The sequence below is a fragment of the Xiphophorus couchianus genome, chromosome 12 (assembly GCF_001444195.1).
Source record: "Xiphophorus couchianus chromosome 12, X_couchianus-1.0, whole genome shotgun sequence".
NCBI lineage: Eukaryota > Metazoa > Chordata > Actinopteri > Cyprinodontiformes > Poeciliidae > Xiphophorus > Xiphophorus couchianus.
The window spans coordinates 29,750,173-29,763,963 of NC_040239.1; the positions used below are offsets into that span (position 1 = coordinate 29,750,173).

The 13,791-nt window shown below is 43.7% G+C and overlaps 1 protein-coding gene and 1 long non-coding RNA gene across 5 annotated transcripts in view; one reads left to right on the forward strand and one right to left on the reverse strand.

Moving 5' to 3' along the window:
- The window catches only part of cux2b (cut-like homeobox 2b), a 150,142-nt gene that overhangs the window by 69,745 nt on the left and 66,606 nt on the right, over positions 1 to 13,791 (reverse strand). The gene's annotated exons all lie outside the window — the stretch shown is intronic.
- On the forward strand, positions 2,574 to 9,036 carry LOC114154679 (uncharacterized). The gene is made up of 2 exons (XR_003597597.1): positions 2,574 to 2,624; positions 8,953 to 9,036. It is a non-coding gene; the product is annotated as an uncharacterized LOC114154679 (long non-coding RNA).

The window sequence follows — 13,791 nt, forward strand, 5'->3', positions numbered from 1 at the left end:
TAGTAATTGGATAAGATTCAAAGTAAAATACTTATATTAATATTGGTTTAATTGTAATAATACTTACACTTACATTTGTGAGAACACTTACAAGAAAAACAAGTAACTGTAACTTTGGTATTATATAATTAGAATCATGGATTATTCTTGGTTTCTTTTCAGAAAAACATCTGTAATAACTCACATTAAGATTATAATAAATATAATTAATAAGTTATAGTTATAAAATTATAAATGAATGCTAAATCAGAGAAGCTAAAGAAAATAAATGTGATATAAATGTGATTTTGACATTGAACTTGAAATGGTGTAAAAGGTTATAAAACTGCAATTAAACATCACTGATATGTTGGAGGTAGATGGTAGGTAAAAGGTTGTGCAGGCAAGGGACACAGGAGGTTGAGCAACCCTGAGACATTGGCACAGACATCAGGAAATGTCTGTAAGACAGTGATGGATATGAGATCATCTGTCTAAGCAGACAGCAGGCGCACCAGGGGGGTGGATGAACCCTATATAAGGTGAGTGCAAAAGAGGAACCTTTTGTTGGATCCTCCGGGCAGCTTCGAGCCAAGATCGAGATGGACAAAGAACTCTGCAGCTGAAGAAGAGCCGGGGCCACGGAGCCGGAGACTGTCCTGCACATGGAGACCAACCCGTCTGGCCCACAATCTGTGGCTTCGAATCGCACTTCTCTCATCGGCTGGGTTCTGACCCCAAAGACAAAGATGAAGACAAAGACAAGGAAGAAGAACTGGTGCCTTTTTTCCTGCCAGCACCAAGTCCTGTGTGACCTCAGCATCCATGCGGAGAGGAGGCTCATCAGACCTGCGGAGATCCTGGCCTTCATCGATCAACATCTTCCTTCTGCTGCCACACCTTCTTCATCATCAAGCCAGGTCTGGGGTTCGAGGCGCCAAACTCCGTCCGTCTCTCTCAAAGGTTCCCTTTTTTAGTTCTCAGTATCAGCAGTAGGGAAAGATAGACTAGATGATTGATTTTACTTATTTGATTATTTCTGCTACTGAATTAAGCTGTACTGACCCTTGCAAAAATGCCTTACTAATAAAATATTTAGCATAAAGAAAATCTAAAAGATGTTGTGGACATTCAGTTAATGAGTCACCTTAAAGTTCTTTGATGGTTGTAAAATAGCTGTGATGTTTGATTCTGGAGAGGAAGAGGTGGAAAATGTTTTTAGGTTGCTGGTAGCCCATATTTAAAACCTCATCCTTGGGACTCGACCGAGTCACTAAAACCTACCTGGTTCAATAACAAATGCAAGTTGCAAAATAGAGAACGAGCGACCGTTAACAGGTGTGCTCTGTGAAACTAGTTGGCTGTAGGCTGCTCAGTCTGGCTAATTCACAGGGGGAAGAAGGGTGGGACACCTGGATGTAGGCCGTCAGATAACCAGGCGAATCGTTTCTCGAAACCAGCTTAAACAGAGTTTACTTCAGTTCTGGACAGGGTAAATCCCAGCAGATTTAGGAAACTCAACGGACCCGTTAGACGGAGAGCTGGTAGCACATCTCCCCTCTCAGAAGAGGAAGTACGAGAGTGAGAGAGTAGAGACAGAAAGGAGGGGGGGGGGGGTGTTGCGCAACAACAAGTGGCGCCCAACGTGGGGCTCGATCCAACGGAGTAGGAGGGCCCCATAAACCAAGTCAGTAAAAACAGATGTGTGATTCTGAATAGCTCACTTGGATGGTTAACTCTTAGGGAATAGAGTTAATGGTGACTGATAAGGCCGTCAGTCACAACCCTTGCAGTAACTGTATAGCATACAGGTGAGGGAAAGCTTCTACTGAGGATAAATGACCGGATCCAGACAGTGAAGCTAGTAGCCAACATAGTCTAGACCCATCCCTGCTCGAAGGCTAAAGAGAGGCTTTGGGGGATAGACAACTCGAACCGACAGAGAGACGGAGTGATGGATGATCACTTCGAGGAGGAAAATCTGGGGAAGAAACCGGAGGAAGCCGGCCGTCCAGATCGTTTGGAAAAGGAGGAGACCTCAACAGAACTGCATCAGCTTCTACACAGCTACTGTGACTCAGACCTGAAGCAAGTGGGGAAGTTGGTTCCAAGAATGAGGAACTGAAACATCAACCCCTGACAAAGGAAAGCTGGCTCACTCTTGCTGGAGTGGTTCGTGATGTAATGCTGACCAGACCAGCCAGCAACCATGCAGAGGAGACGGAGAAAGGTGTCATCAGCCGACGATGGATGAGGAAGCACACCGCGTCCTCCACTGCAGCCATCGAGAAGACATCCGGCAACAGAGGAACAAACACCAGCAGCTGACATCATCACACAGACGCAGACATGGTTAAAGACATCCTGCTGGACCCGGAGCTTGAAATTGGGCCAGCACAACCCACCAGTAAGAAACGACCGCAAGAGACATCTGAGAAGCCAGAACAACCGGAATGGACAATCTACACCGATGGATCCAGAAAGGGGTCCGACCAGTCGGCATACTGGGGATTTATTCTGAAGCAGGATGGCAGAGAGAAATGCCGTCAGAAAGGAAAAGCTCCCGGTAGTGCTCAAGCCGGAGAAGTAACGGCAGTACTGGAAGGATTGCTGGAGCTGGTGAAAAGGAAAATCAAGAGTGCCAGGTTAGTAACTGACAGTTACTACTGTGCTCAGGCCCTTAGAGAGGACTTGGCCATTTGGGAAGAAAATGGTTTCGAGACTGCAAAGGGCAAGCCCGTGGCACACAAAGATTTGTGGAAAAAGATTGCTGAGCTAAAAATGCAGTTGGAGATAGAAGTTGAGCATCAAAGAGCACACACGCATGAGGGAGCTCATTGGCGTGGGAATGATGAAGTGGACTGTTATGTCCAACAAAGGAAGATCGTCTTTGTCGGTACCGAGAAGTGGGACAGTACTCCCAGAGGACGGGAGGTCCCAGAAGAGTACGTGGTCGAGGTCGTGCGGAGCGTGCATGAGGCCCTTGGACATGCAGGCGTGCGACCTACCCGTAAGGAGCTGGAGGAGCAAGATCTTTGGATCCCAGTGAAACAAGTCCAACGCGTGCTGAGGGACTGTGAAGTGTGTGGTCAATACAACGCAGGTCGCCGAGGGCAGCGGATGGAAGGTTTGTTCATCAAGAGCACAGTCCCATGGGGTTCAGTCTGCATGGATGTAGCAGAGCCAATGGGATAACAGGAAAGAGAGGTGAGAAGTACCTCTTGGTGCTGATGGACACAGTGACAACTGCTAGAAGAGCAGGTCTTCCCCTGCAGAGGAACTCCGTTCACGTCACAGAAAGCAGGGAGGCGAAGACACTTCTCCTTTTTGCTTAGAGAAGGAAAAGGGAAGTTGCAGCTTGAAGTGTCACTGAAAACAGGGCAGAGAGTTTGGATTAAAGCTCAAGATCGGCCTGCATCTACGGTGATCAAGCTGAGATTCAACGCCCGAGATTTTGTAAAGTAAGTACTGAACTTCAACACAGTACTACTGATGAAGAAAGGGGTCCATGAGGAAGCAGTGCTCAAGCCAGTTCTTAGCTACAGCGAACCAGAACATTACAAGAAGATGGCCAGAGAATCAAGCACCATGCCATCCTATATTAGACTGGCCACTATTACAGGAAGGTTGCCGTTCAAAGAACAACTTCAAGGCTTTGGACTGGGAGGGCCGTGAAGAAATTGGATTATGCTAAAGAAGAACTCCTGTCACAACCTGATGGATTAAAATGGAAAAGGATCATGATTACGGATAAAGCGTCATGATGCTTATGCTTTTTGCTTTGCTCTGCTGAACAGCCAGAATTTGATTTTTTTTTTTTTTGAGGCCTTCTGTCTCAGCCCATCTTCCCTAAAGAACCATTCCACATCCTGAAGAACCGACAGTTCATCCAGCGAAGGTTCCTGTAGAAGAATCAGAGCGATCCAAGTTTTCTTCGACATTCATCACCTCATGGGGGAAATCAAAACTCCAAAGAGGGGGTGTCAAGAGAAGTGGAGTTTTGATGACTACACTGAGCCCTCTGTGAAAACTGAGGATGAAGAATCTGCATCTTCACATCCCAGACGAACTTCTTCTCTTTCTAGGGGATGAGGACGGCGAACTGCAGGAGGGTGATGGACTCCCAGCATGTGAAAGGTCTGACCTCGTGGAGGGGGTGTCAAGAAAATCCGAGCTCATCCCACTTCCCCATGCTGGAGATTTTAGTTTAACAGTAATAATAAATAAAGTTATCTTTAAAATGAATCACTCAAGTGACATCAAGGCCCAACAGTAGACTTAAGTGTCAATAAAGTTAGTTTAACAGTAATAATAAATAAAGTTATCTTTAAAATGAATCACTCAAGTGACATCAAGGCCCAACAGTAGACTTAAGTGTCAATAAAATAAATCTAGTTGTGTGTGTTGTTTTTGTCTCATGCAAACTTTGCTTTAATTCTACTTTTTTCTATCTAATCATAAGAAATCATAGTCAGTCAGAGAGAGTCATTAAACAGGAAAAGCAGGTTTCCTGGAAAAAGAGGAAGTTTCTAGCCTGCAGATTTATAAAAATAGCTGAGACTACTTCTTAGTTTAAAGCATGAAAGTTTTAAAGAATGAAATCTAAACATTATTAGTAATTGGATAAGATTCAAAGTAAAATACTTATATTAATATTGGTTTAATTGTAATAATACTTACACTTACATTTGTGAGAACACTTACAAGAAAAACAAGTAACTGTAACTTTGGTATTATATAATTAGAATCATGGATTATTCTTGGTTTCTTTTCAGAAAAACATCTGTAATAACTCACATTAAGATTATAATAAATATAATTAATAAGTTATAGTTATAAAATTATAAATGAATGCTAAATCAGAGAAGCTAAAGAAAATAAATGTGATATAAATGTGATTTTGACATTGAACTTGAAATGGTGTAAAAGGTTATAAAACTGCAATTAAACATCACTGATATGTTGGAGGTAGATGGTAGGTAAAAGGTTGTGCAGGCAAGGGACACAGGAGGTTGAGCAACCCTGAGACATTGGCACAGACATCAGGAAATGTCTGTAAGACAGTGATGGATATGAGATCATCTGTCTAAGCAGACAGCAGGCGCACCAGGGGGGTGGATGAACCCTATATAAGGTGAGTGCAAAAGAGGAACCTTTTGTTGGATCCTCCGGGCAGCTTCGAGCCAAGATCGAGATGGACAAAGAACTCTGCAGCTGAAGAAGAGCCGGGGCCACGGAGCCGGAGACTGTCCTGCACATGGAGACCAACCCGTCTGGCCCACAATCTGTGGCTTCGAATCGCACTTCTCTCATCGGCTGGGTTCTGACCCCAAAGACAAAGATGAAGACAAAGACAAGGAAGAAGAACTGGTGCCTTTTTTCCTGCCAGCACCAAGTCCTGTGTGACCTCAGCATCCATGCGGAGAGGAGGCTCATCAGACCTGCGGAGATCCTGGCCTTCATCGATCAACATCTTCCTTCTGCTGCCACACCTTCTTCATCATCAAGCCAGGTCTGGGGTTCGAGGCGCCAAACTCCGTCCGTCTCTCTCAAAGGTTCCCTTTTTTAGTTCTCAGTATCAGCAGTAGGGAAAGATAGACTAGATGATTGATTTTACTTATTTGATTATTTCTGCTACTGAATTAAGCTGTACTGACCCTTGCAAAAATGCCTTACTAATAAAATATTTAGCATAAAGAAAATCTAAAAGATGTTGTGGACATTCAGTTAATGAGTCACCTTAAAGTTCTTTGATGGTTGTAAAATAGCTGTGATGTTTGATTCTGGAGAGGAAGAGGTGGAAAATGTTTTTAGGTTGCTGGTAGCCCATATTTAAAACCTCATCCTTGGGACTCGACCGAGTCACTAAAACCTACCTGGTTCAATAACAAATGCAAGTTGCAAAATAGAGAACGAGCGACCGTTAACAGGTGTGCTCTGTGAAACTAGTTGGCTGTAGGCTGCTCAGTCTGGCTAATTCACAGGGGGAAGAAGGGTGGGACACCTGGATGTAGGCCGTCAGATAACCAGGCGAATCGTTTCTCGAAACCAGCTTAAACAGAGTTTACTTCAGTTCTGGACAGGGTAAATCCCAGCAGATTTAGGAAACTCAACGGACCCGTTAGACGGAGAGCTGGTAGCACATCTCCCCTCTCAGAAGAGGAAGTACGAGAGTGAGAGAGTAGAGACAGAAAGGAGGGGGGGGGGGTGTTGCGCAACAACGAGCTCATCCCACTTCCCCATGCTAGAGATTTTAGTTTAACAGTAATAATAAAGTTATCTTTAAAATGAATCACTCAAGTGATATCAAGGCCCAACAGTAGACTTAAGTGTCAATAAAATAAATCTGGTTGTGTGTGTTGTTTTTGTCTCATGCAAACTTTGCTTTAATTCTACTTTTTTCTATCTAATCATAAGAAATCATAGTCAGTCAGAGAGAGTCATTAAACAGGAAAAGCAGGTTTCCTGGAAAAAGAGGAAGTTTCCAGCCTGCAGATTTATAAAAATAGTTGAGACTATTTCTTAGTTTAAAGCATGAAAGTTTTAAAAAATTAAATCTAAACATTATTAGTAATTGGATAAGATTCAAAGTAAAATGCTTATATGAATATTGGTTTACTTGTAATAATACACTTATATTTGTGGGAACTACAAGAAAAACAAGTAACTGTAACTTTAGTAGTAAATAATTAGAATCATGTATTATTCTTGGTTTCTTTTCAGAAAAACATCTGTAATAACTCACATTAAGATTATAATAAGAATAATTAATAAGTTATGGTTATAAAATTATAAATGAATGATAGATCAGAGAAGCTGAAGAAAATAAATGTGATATAAGTTATGGTTATAAAATTATAAATGAATGCTAAATCAGAGAAGCTAAAGAAAATAAATGTCATATAAATGGGATTTTGACATTAAACTTGAAATGGTGTAAAAAGGTGTAACTGCAATTAAACATCACTGATATGTTGGAGGTAGAGAGTAGGTGAAAGGTTGTGCAGGCAAGGGACACAGGAGGTTGAGCAACCCTGAGACATTGGCACAGACATCAGGAAATGTCTGTAAGACAGTGATGGATATGAGATCATCTGTCTAAGCAGACAGCAGGCGCACCAGGGGGGTGGATGAACCCTATATAAGGTGAGTGCAAAAGAGGAACCTTTTGTTGGATCCTCCGGGCAGCTTCGAGCCAAGATCGAGATGGACAAAGAACTCTGCAGCTGAAGAAGAGCCGGGGCCACGGAGCCGGAGACTGTCCTGCACATGGAGACCAACCCGTCTGGCCCACAATCTGTGGCTTCGAATCGCACTTCTCTCATCGGCTGGGTTCTGACCCCAAAGACAAAGATGAAGACAAAGACAAGGAAGAAGAACTGGTGCCTTTTTTCCTGCCAGCACCAAGTCCTGTGTGACCTCAGCATCCATGCGGAGAGGAGGCTCATCAGACCTGCGGAGATCCTGGCCTTCGCCGATCAACATCTTCCTTCTGCTGCCACACCTTCTTCATCATCAAGCCAGGTCTGGGGTTCGAGGCGCCAAACTCCGTCCGTCTCTCTCAAAGGTTCCCTTTTTTAGTTCTCAGTATCAGCAGTAGGGAAAGATAGACTAGATGATTGATTTTACTTATTTGATTATTTCTGCTACTGAATTAAGCTGTACTGACCCTTGCAAAAATGCCTTACTAATAAAATATTTAGCATAAAGAAAATCTAAAAGATGTTGTGGACATTCAGTTAATGAGTCACCTTAAAGTTCTTTGATGGTTGTAAAATAGCTGTGATGTTTGATTCTGGAGAGGAAAAAGTGGAAAATGTTTTTAGGTTGCTGATAGCCCATATTTAAAACATCATCCTTGGGACTCGCCCGAGTCACTAAAACCTACCTGGTTCAATAACAAATGCAAGTTGCAAAATAGAGAACGAGCGACCGTTAACAGGTGTGCTCTGTGAAACTAGTTGGCTGTAGGCTGCTCAGTCTGGCTAATTCACAGGGGGAAGAAGGGTGGGACACCTGGATGTAGGCCGTCAGATAACCAGGCGAATCGTTTCTCGAAACCAGCTTAAACAGAGTTTACTTCAGTTCTGGACAGGGTAAATCCCAGCAGATTTAGGAAACTCAACGGACCCGTTAGACGGAGAGCTGGTAGCACATCTCCCCTCTCAGAAGAGGAAGTACGAGAGTGAGAGAGTAGAGACAGAAAGGAGGGGGGGGGGGTGTTGCGCAACAACAAGTGGCGCCCAACGTGGGGCTCGATCCAACGGAGTAGGAGGGCCCCATAAACCAAGTCAGTAAAAACAGATGTGTGATTCTGAATAGCTCACTTGGATGGTTAACTCTTAGGGAATAGAGTTAATGGTGACTGATAAGGCCGTCAGTCACAACCCTTGCAGTAACTGTATGGCATACAGGTGAGGGAAGGCTTCTACTGAGGATAAATGACCGGATCCAGACAGTGAAGCTAGTAGCCAACATAGTCTAGACCCATCCCTGCTCGAAGGCTAAAGAGAGGCTTTGGGGGATAGACAACTCGAACCGACAGAGAGACAGAGTGATGGATGATCACTTCGAGGAGGAAAATCTGGGGAAGAAACCGGAGGAAGCCGGCCGTCCAGATCGTTTGGAAAAGGAGGAGACCTCAACAGAACTGCATCAGCTTCTACACAGCTACTGTGACTCAGACCTGAAGCAAGTGGGGAAGTTGGTTCCAAGAATGAGGAACTGAAACATCAACCCCTGACAAAGGAAAGCTGGCTCACTCTTGCTGGAGTGGTTCGTGATGTAATGCTGACCAGACCAGCCAGCAACCATGCAGAGGAGACGGAGAAAGGTGTCATCAGCCGACGATGGATGAGGAAGCACACCGCGTCCTCCACTGCAGCCATCGAGAAGACATCCGGCAACAGAGGAACAAACACCAGCAGCTGACATCATCCCACAGACGCAGACATGGTTAAAGTCATCACACAGACCCGAGAGAAGCAGCTTGAGAGCGCGAGAGGGAAACAAGTAGCTCATCACAACTTATGGAAGAAGAAAGCAGAACTGAGGCTCCGCCCGAAACTTGAGGTGCAGCGACAAGGCGCACACCTGAGAAGAAGCCCTATGGAGGGGCAAAGATGACGACCTTTCGTGCCACTAAGAAAGGTTGTCTCTGCCGGTGTCGAGGTGGGACAGAACACCTAAGGACAGGTGGTCCTAGAGTAGCACGGGGACCAGGTAGTACGGTGCGTGCATAAGGCCCTCGAATATGCAGGCGTGCTACACCCCCGTGAAGAACTGAGCAAGCAGGACTGCTGGATGTCCCTTCAGCCCATCCGATGCAGCTGTGTGACTTTGAGGTATGTGGTCGATACGCAGGGCACCCAGGGCAGCGGATGGAAGGTTTGTTCATCAAGAGCACAGTCCCATGGGGTTCAGTCTGCATGGATGTAGCAGAGCCAATGGGGATAACAGAAAAGAGAGGTGAGAAGTACCTCTTGGTGCTGATGGACACAGTGACAACTGCTAGAAGAGCAGGTCTTCCCCTGCAGAGGAACTCCGTTCACGTCACAGAAAGCAGGGAGGCGAAGACACTTCTCCTTTTTGCTTAGAGAAGGAAAAGGGAAGTTGCAGCTTGAAGTGTCACTGAAAACAGGGCAGAGAGTTTGGATTAAAGCTCAAGATCGGCCTGCAACTACGGTGATCAAGCTGAGATTCAACGCCCAAGATTTTGTAAAGTAAGTACTGAACTTCAACACAGTACTACTGATGAAGAAAGGGGTCCATGAGGAAGCAGTGCTCAAGCCAGTTCTTAGCTACAGCGAACCAGAACATTACAAGAAGATGGCCAGAGAATCAAGCACCATGCCATCCTATATTAGACTGGCCACTATTACAGGAAGGTTGCCGTTCAAAGAACAACTTCAAGGCTTTGGACTGGGAGGGCCGTGAAGAAATTGGATTATGCTAAAGAAGAACTCCTGTCACAACCTGATGGATTAAAATGGAAAAGGATCATGATTACGGATAAAGCGTCATGATGCTTATGCTTTTTGCTTTGCTCTGCTGAACAGCCAGAATTTGATTTTTTTTTTTTTTGAGGCCTTCTGTCTCAGCCCATCTTCCCTAAAGAACCATTCCACATCCTGAAGAACCGACAGTTCATCCAGCGAAGGTTCCTGTAGAAGAATCAGAGCGATCCAAGTTTTCTTCGACATTCATCACCTCATGGGGGAAATCAAAACTCCAAAGAGGGGGTGTCAAGAGAAGTGGAGTTTTGATGACTACACTGAGCCCTCTGTGAAAACTGAGGATGAAGAATCTGCATCTTCACATCCCAGACGAACCTCTTCTCTTTCTAGTGGATGAGGACGGCGAACTGCAGGAGGGTGATGGACTCCCAGCATGTGAAAGGTCTGACCTCGTGGAGGGGGTGTCAAGAAAATCCGAGCTCATCCCACTTCCCCATGCTAGAGATTTTAGTTTAACAGTAATAATAAAGTTATCTTTAAAATGAATCACTCAAGTGATATCAAGGCCCAACAGTAGACTTAAGTGTCAATAAAATAAATCTGGTTGTGTGTGTTGTTTTTGTCTCATGCAAACTTTGCTTTAATTCTACTTTTTTCTATCTAATCATAAGAAATCATAGTCAGTCAGAGAGAGTCATTAAACAGGAAAAGCAGGTTTCCTGGAAAAAGAGGAAGTTTCCAGCCTGCAGATTTATAAAAATAGTTGAGACTATTTCTTAGTTTAAAGCATGAAAGTTTTAAAAAATTAAATCTAAACATTATTAGTAATTGGATAAGATTCAAAGTAAAATACTTATATGAATATTGGTTTACTTGTAATAATACACTTATATTTGTGGGAACTACAAGAAAAACAAGTAACTGTAACTTTAGTAGTAAATAATTAGAATCATGTATTATTCTTGGTTTCTTTTCAGAAAAACATCTGTAATAACTCACATTAAGATCATAATAAGAGTAACTAATAAGTTATGGTTATAAAATTATAAATGAATGATAGATCAGAGAAGCTGAAGAAAATAAATGTGATATAAGTTATGGTTATAAAATTATAAATGAATGCTAAATCAGAGAAGCTAAAGAAAATAAATGTCATATAAATGGGATTTTGACATTAAACTTGAAATGGTGTAAAAAGGTGTAACTGCAATTAAACATCACTGATATGTTGGAGGTAGAGAGTAGGTGAAAGGTTGTGCAGGCAAGGGACACAGGAGGTTGAGCAACCCTGAGACATTGGCACAGACATCAGGAAATGTCTGTAAGACAGTGATGGATATGAGATCATCTGTCTAAGCAGACAGCAGGCGCACCAGGGGGGTGGATGAACCCTATATAAGGTGAGTGCAAAAGAGGAACCTTTTGTTGGATCCTCCGGGCAGCTTCGAGCCAAGATCGAGATGGACAAAGAACTCTGCAGCTGAAGAAGAGCCGGGGCCACGGAGCCGGAGACTGTCCTGCACATGGAGACCAACCCGTCTGGCCCACAATCTGTGGCTTCGAATCGCACTTCTCTCATCGGCTGGGTTCTGACCCCAAAGACAAAGATGAAGACAAAGACAAGGAAGAAGAACTGGTGCCTTTTTTCCTGCCAGCACCAAGTCCTGTGTGACCTCAGCATCCATGCGGAGAGGAGGCTCATCAGACCTGCGGAGATCCTGGCCTTCGCCGATCAACATCTTCCTTCTGCTGCCACACCTTCTTCATCATCAAGCCAGGTCTGGGGTTCGAGGCGCCAAACTCCGTCCGTCTCTCTCAAAGGTTCCCTTTTTTAGTTCTCAGTATCAGCAGTAGGGAAAGATAGACTAGATGATTGATTTTACTTATTTGATTATTTCTGCTACTGAATTAAGCTGTACTGACCCTTGCAAAAATGCCTTACTAATAAAATATTTAGCATAAAGAAAATCTAAAAGATGTTGTGGACATTCAGTTAATGAGTCACCTTAAAGTTCTTTGATGGTTGTAAAATAGCTGTGATGTTTGATTCTGGAGAGGAAGAGGTGGAAAATGTTTTTAGGTTGCTGGTAGCCCATATTTAAAACCTCATCCTTGGGACTCGACCGAGTCACTAAAACCTACCTGGTTCAATAACAAATGCAAGTTGCAAAATAGAGAACGAGCGACCGTTAACAGGTGTGCTCTGTGAAACTAGTTGGCTGTAGGCTGCTCAGTCTGGCTAATTCACAGGGGGAAGAAGGGTGGGACACCTGGATGTAGGCCGTCAGATAACCAGGCGAATCGTTTCTCGAAACCAGCTTAAACAGAGTTTACTTCAGTTCTGGACAGGGTAAATCCCAGCAGATTTAGGAAACTCAACGGACCCGTTAGACGGAGAGCTGGTAGCACATCTCCCCTCTCAGAAGAGGAAGTACGAGAGTGAGAGAGTAGAGACAGAAAGGAGGGGGGGGGGGTGTTGCGCAACAACAAGTGATATCACTTGAGTGATTCATTTTAAAGATAACTTTATTTATTACTGTTAAACTAAAATCTCTAGCATGGGGAAGTGGGATGAGCTCGGATTTTCTTGACATGACAAGAACACCCTCCTGCAACAACAACAGCATGACAAAAAAAAAATAATAAAAAATCACAGACAGCGTCGGTGATCCGTTCTCCCTCTGCATCAAACCAGAACTGAGCAAGGGGAGTTTAATATTTCAGTACTTCCCTCACATTGCTCCTCAAAATCTGCTCTACGATTATCTGTGCTACCTGACGATCCGTCCTACTTTGCGCAGACATTCAGAATGGCGACTACTGGAAATTATGCTGTTTTCTACATAAATAAACACAGCTATGAACACACAATAGGTTCGCGTGGAGAAGAGGGTGAAAAGGGGCAGACGACAGGAGGCGGAGAACAAAACGATGCGATTTTCATCAACTGCGACAATGAAAACCGATTCTGGCAGTTCAGCACGACCAAGCAGAGCCTTTTAGTCTACATGTGTGTCCCTTCAGGGTCACCCAGCTACCCATCATCTGAAGACATGATAAGGCACCATGTAATGAAGCTAAAAATCAGCTCCATCTGCTTTCTTTCACACTACTAGTTTGAGATGCAGTAGAATGGAAAATTCACATCCAAAGTCTCCGAGGAATCCTTCTGACAGCATGTTAAATCTATGCCATGAGGGGGATCCATCCTGTTTGTTAGTGGACGTTAAATCTGTAACAGCACGTCAAGCATTTTCAAAAATCAAAGGTCCAAAATTGGCTACAATTTTATCAGTGCAACTCATACAAGTAGACATTTTTTTTTGAGTGTGAAATCTTAGGAACACAGATGAAACTACGCTGCCATTTTCTGATAGGTAATTTAGTTTTGAGGAGAAAAGAAAAGCTGCTGCGTCTTCAAAATGCCCCTCATGCTCTCAAAGAGAATGAGCAACAACTGCAAAAACAACAACAACATAAAAAACAATATCTAACCTCACACCATCCCTCCTCAACCTCAGGGGAAAGAATGGCACAGTTAGACTCATAAACAGGTGTCCACCGGCCCCCGGTTCGCTGTGCTTTAATAGCTGTTTGATGTTTTTGATGTCTAGTCAGCTCGATCGTACCTTGCTGCTTGATAATGAGGCCCAATAATGATTCCTGAGCTTAAGGGGTTAATGGTATGTAACCGGCAGAGCTGCTAATTACACGTTACAAACTATTTATCAGAATCTCCATCTGCGCAAGCACCGCGGCTCTCATTGTGCACGCTAAATTACTCCACGGATTATCATTGTAAAGCAAGTTTCAGTAATTAGGGAACCATACTGCTGTTTTCTTATTCTGAGAGCAC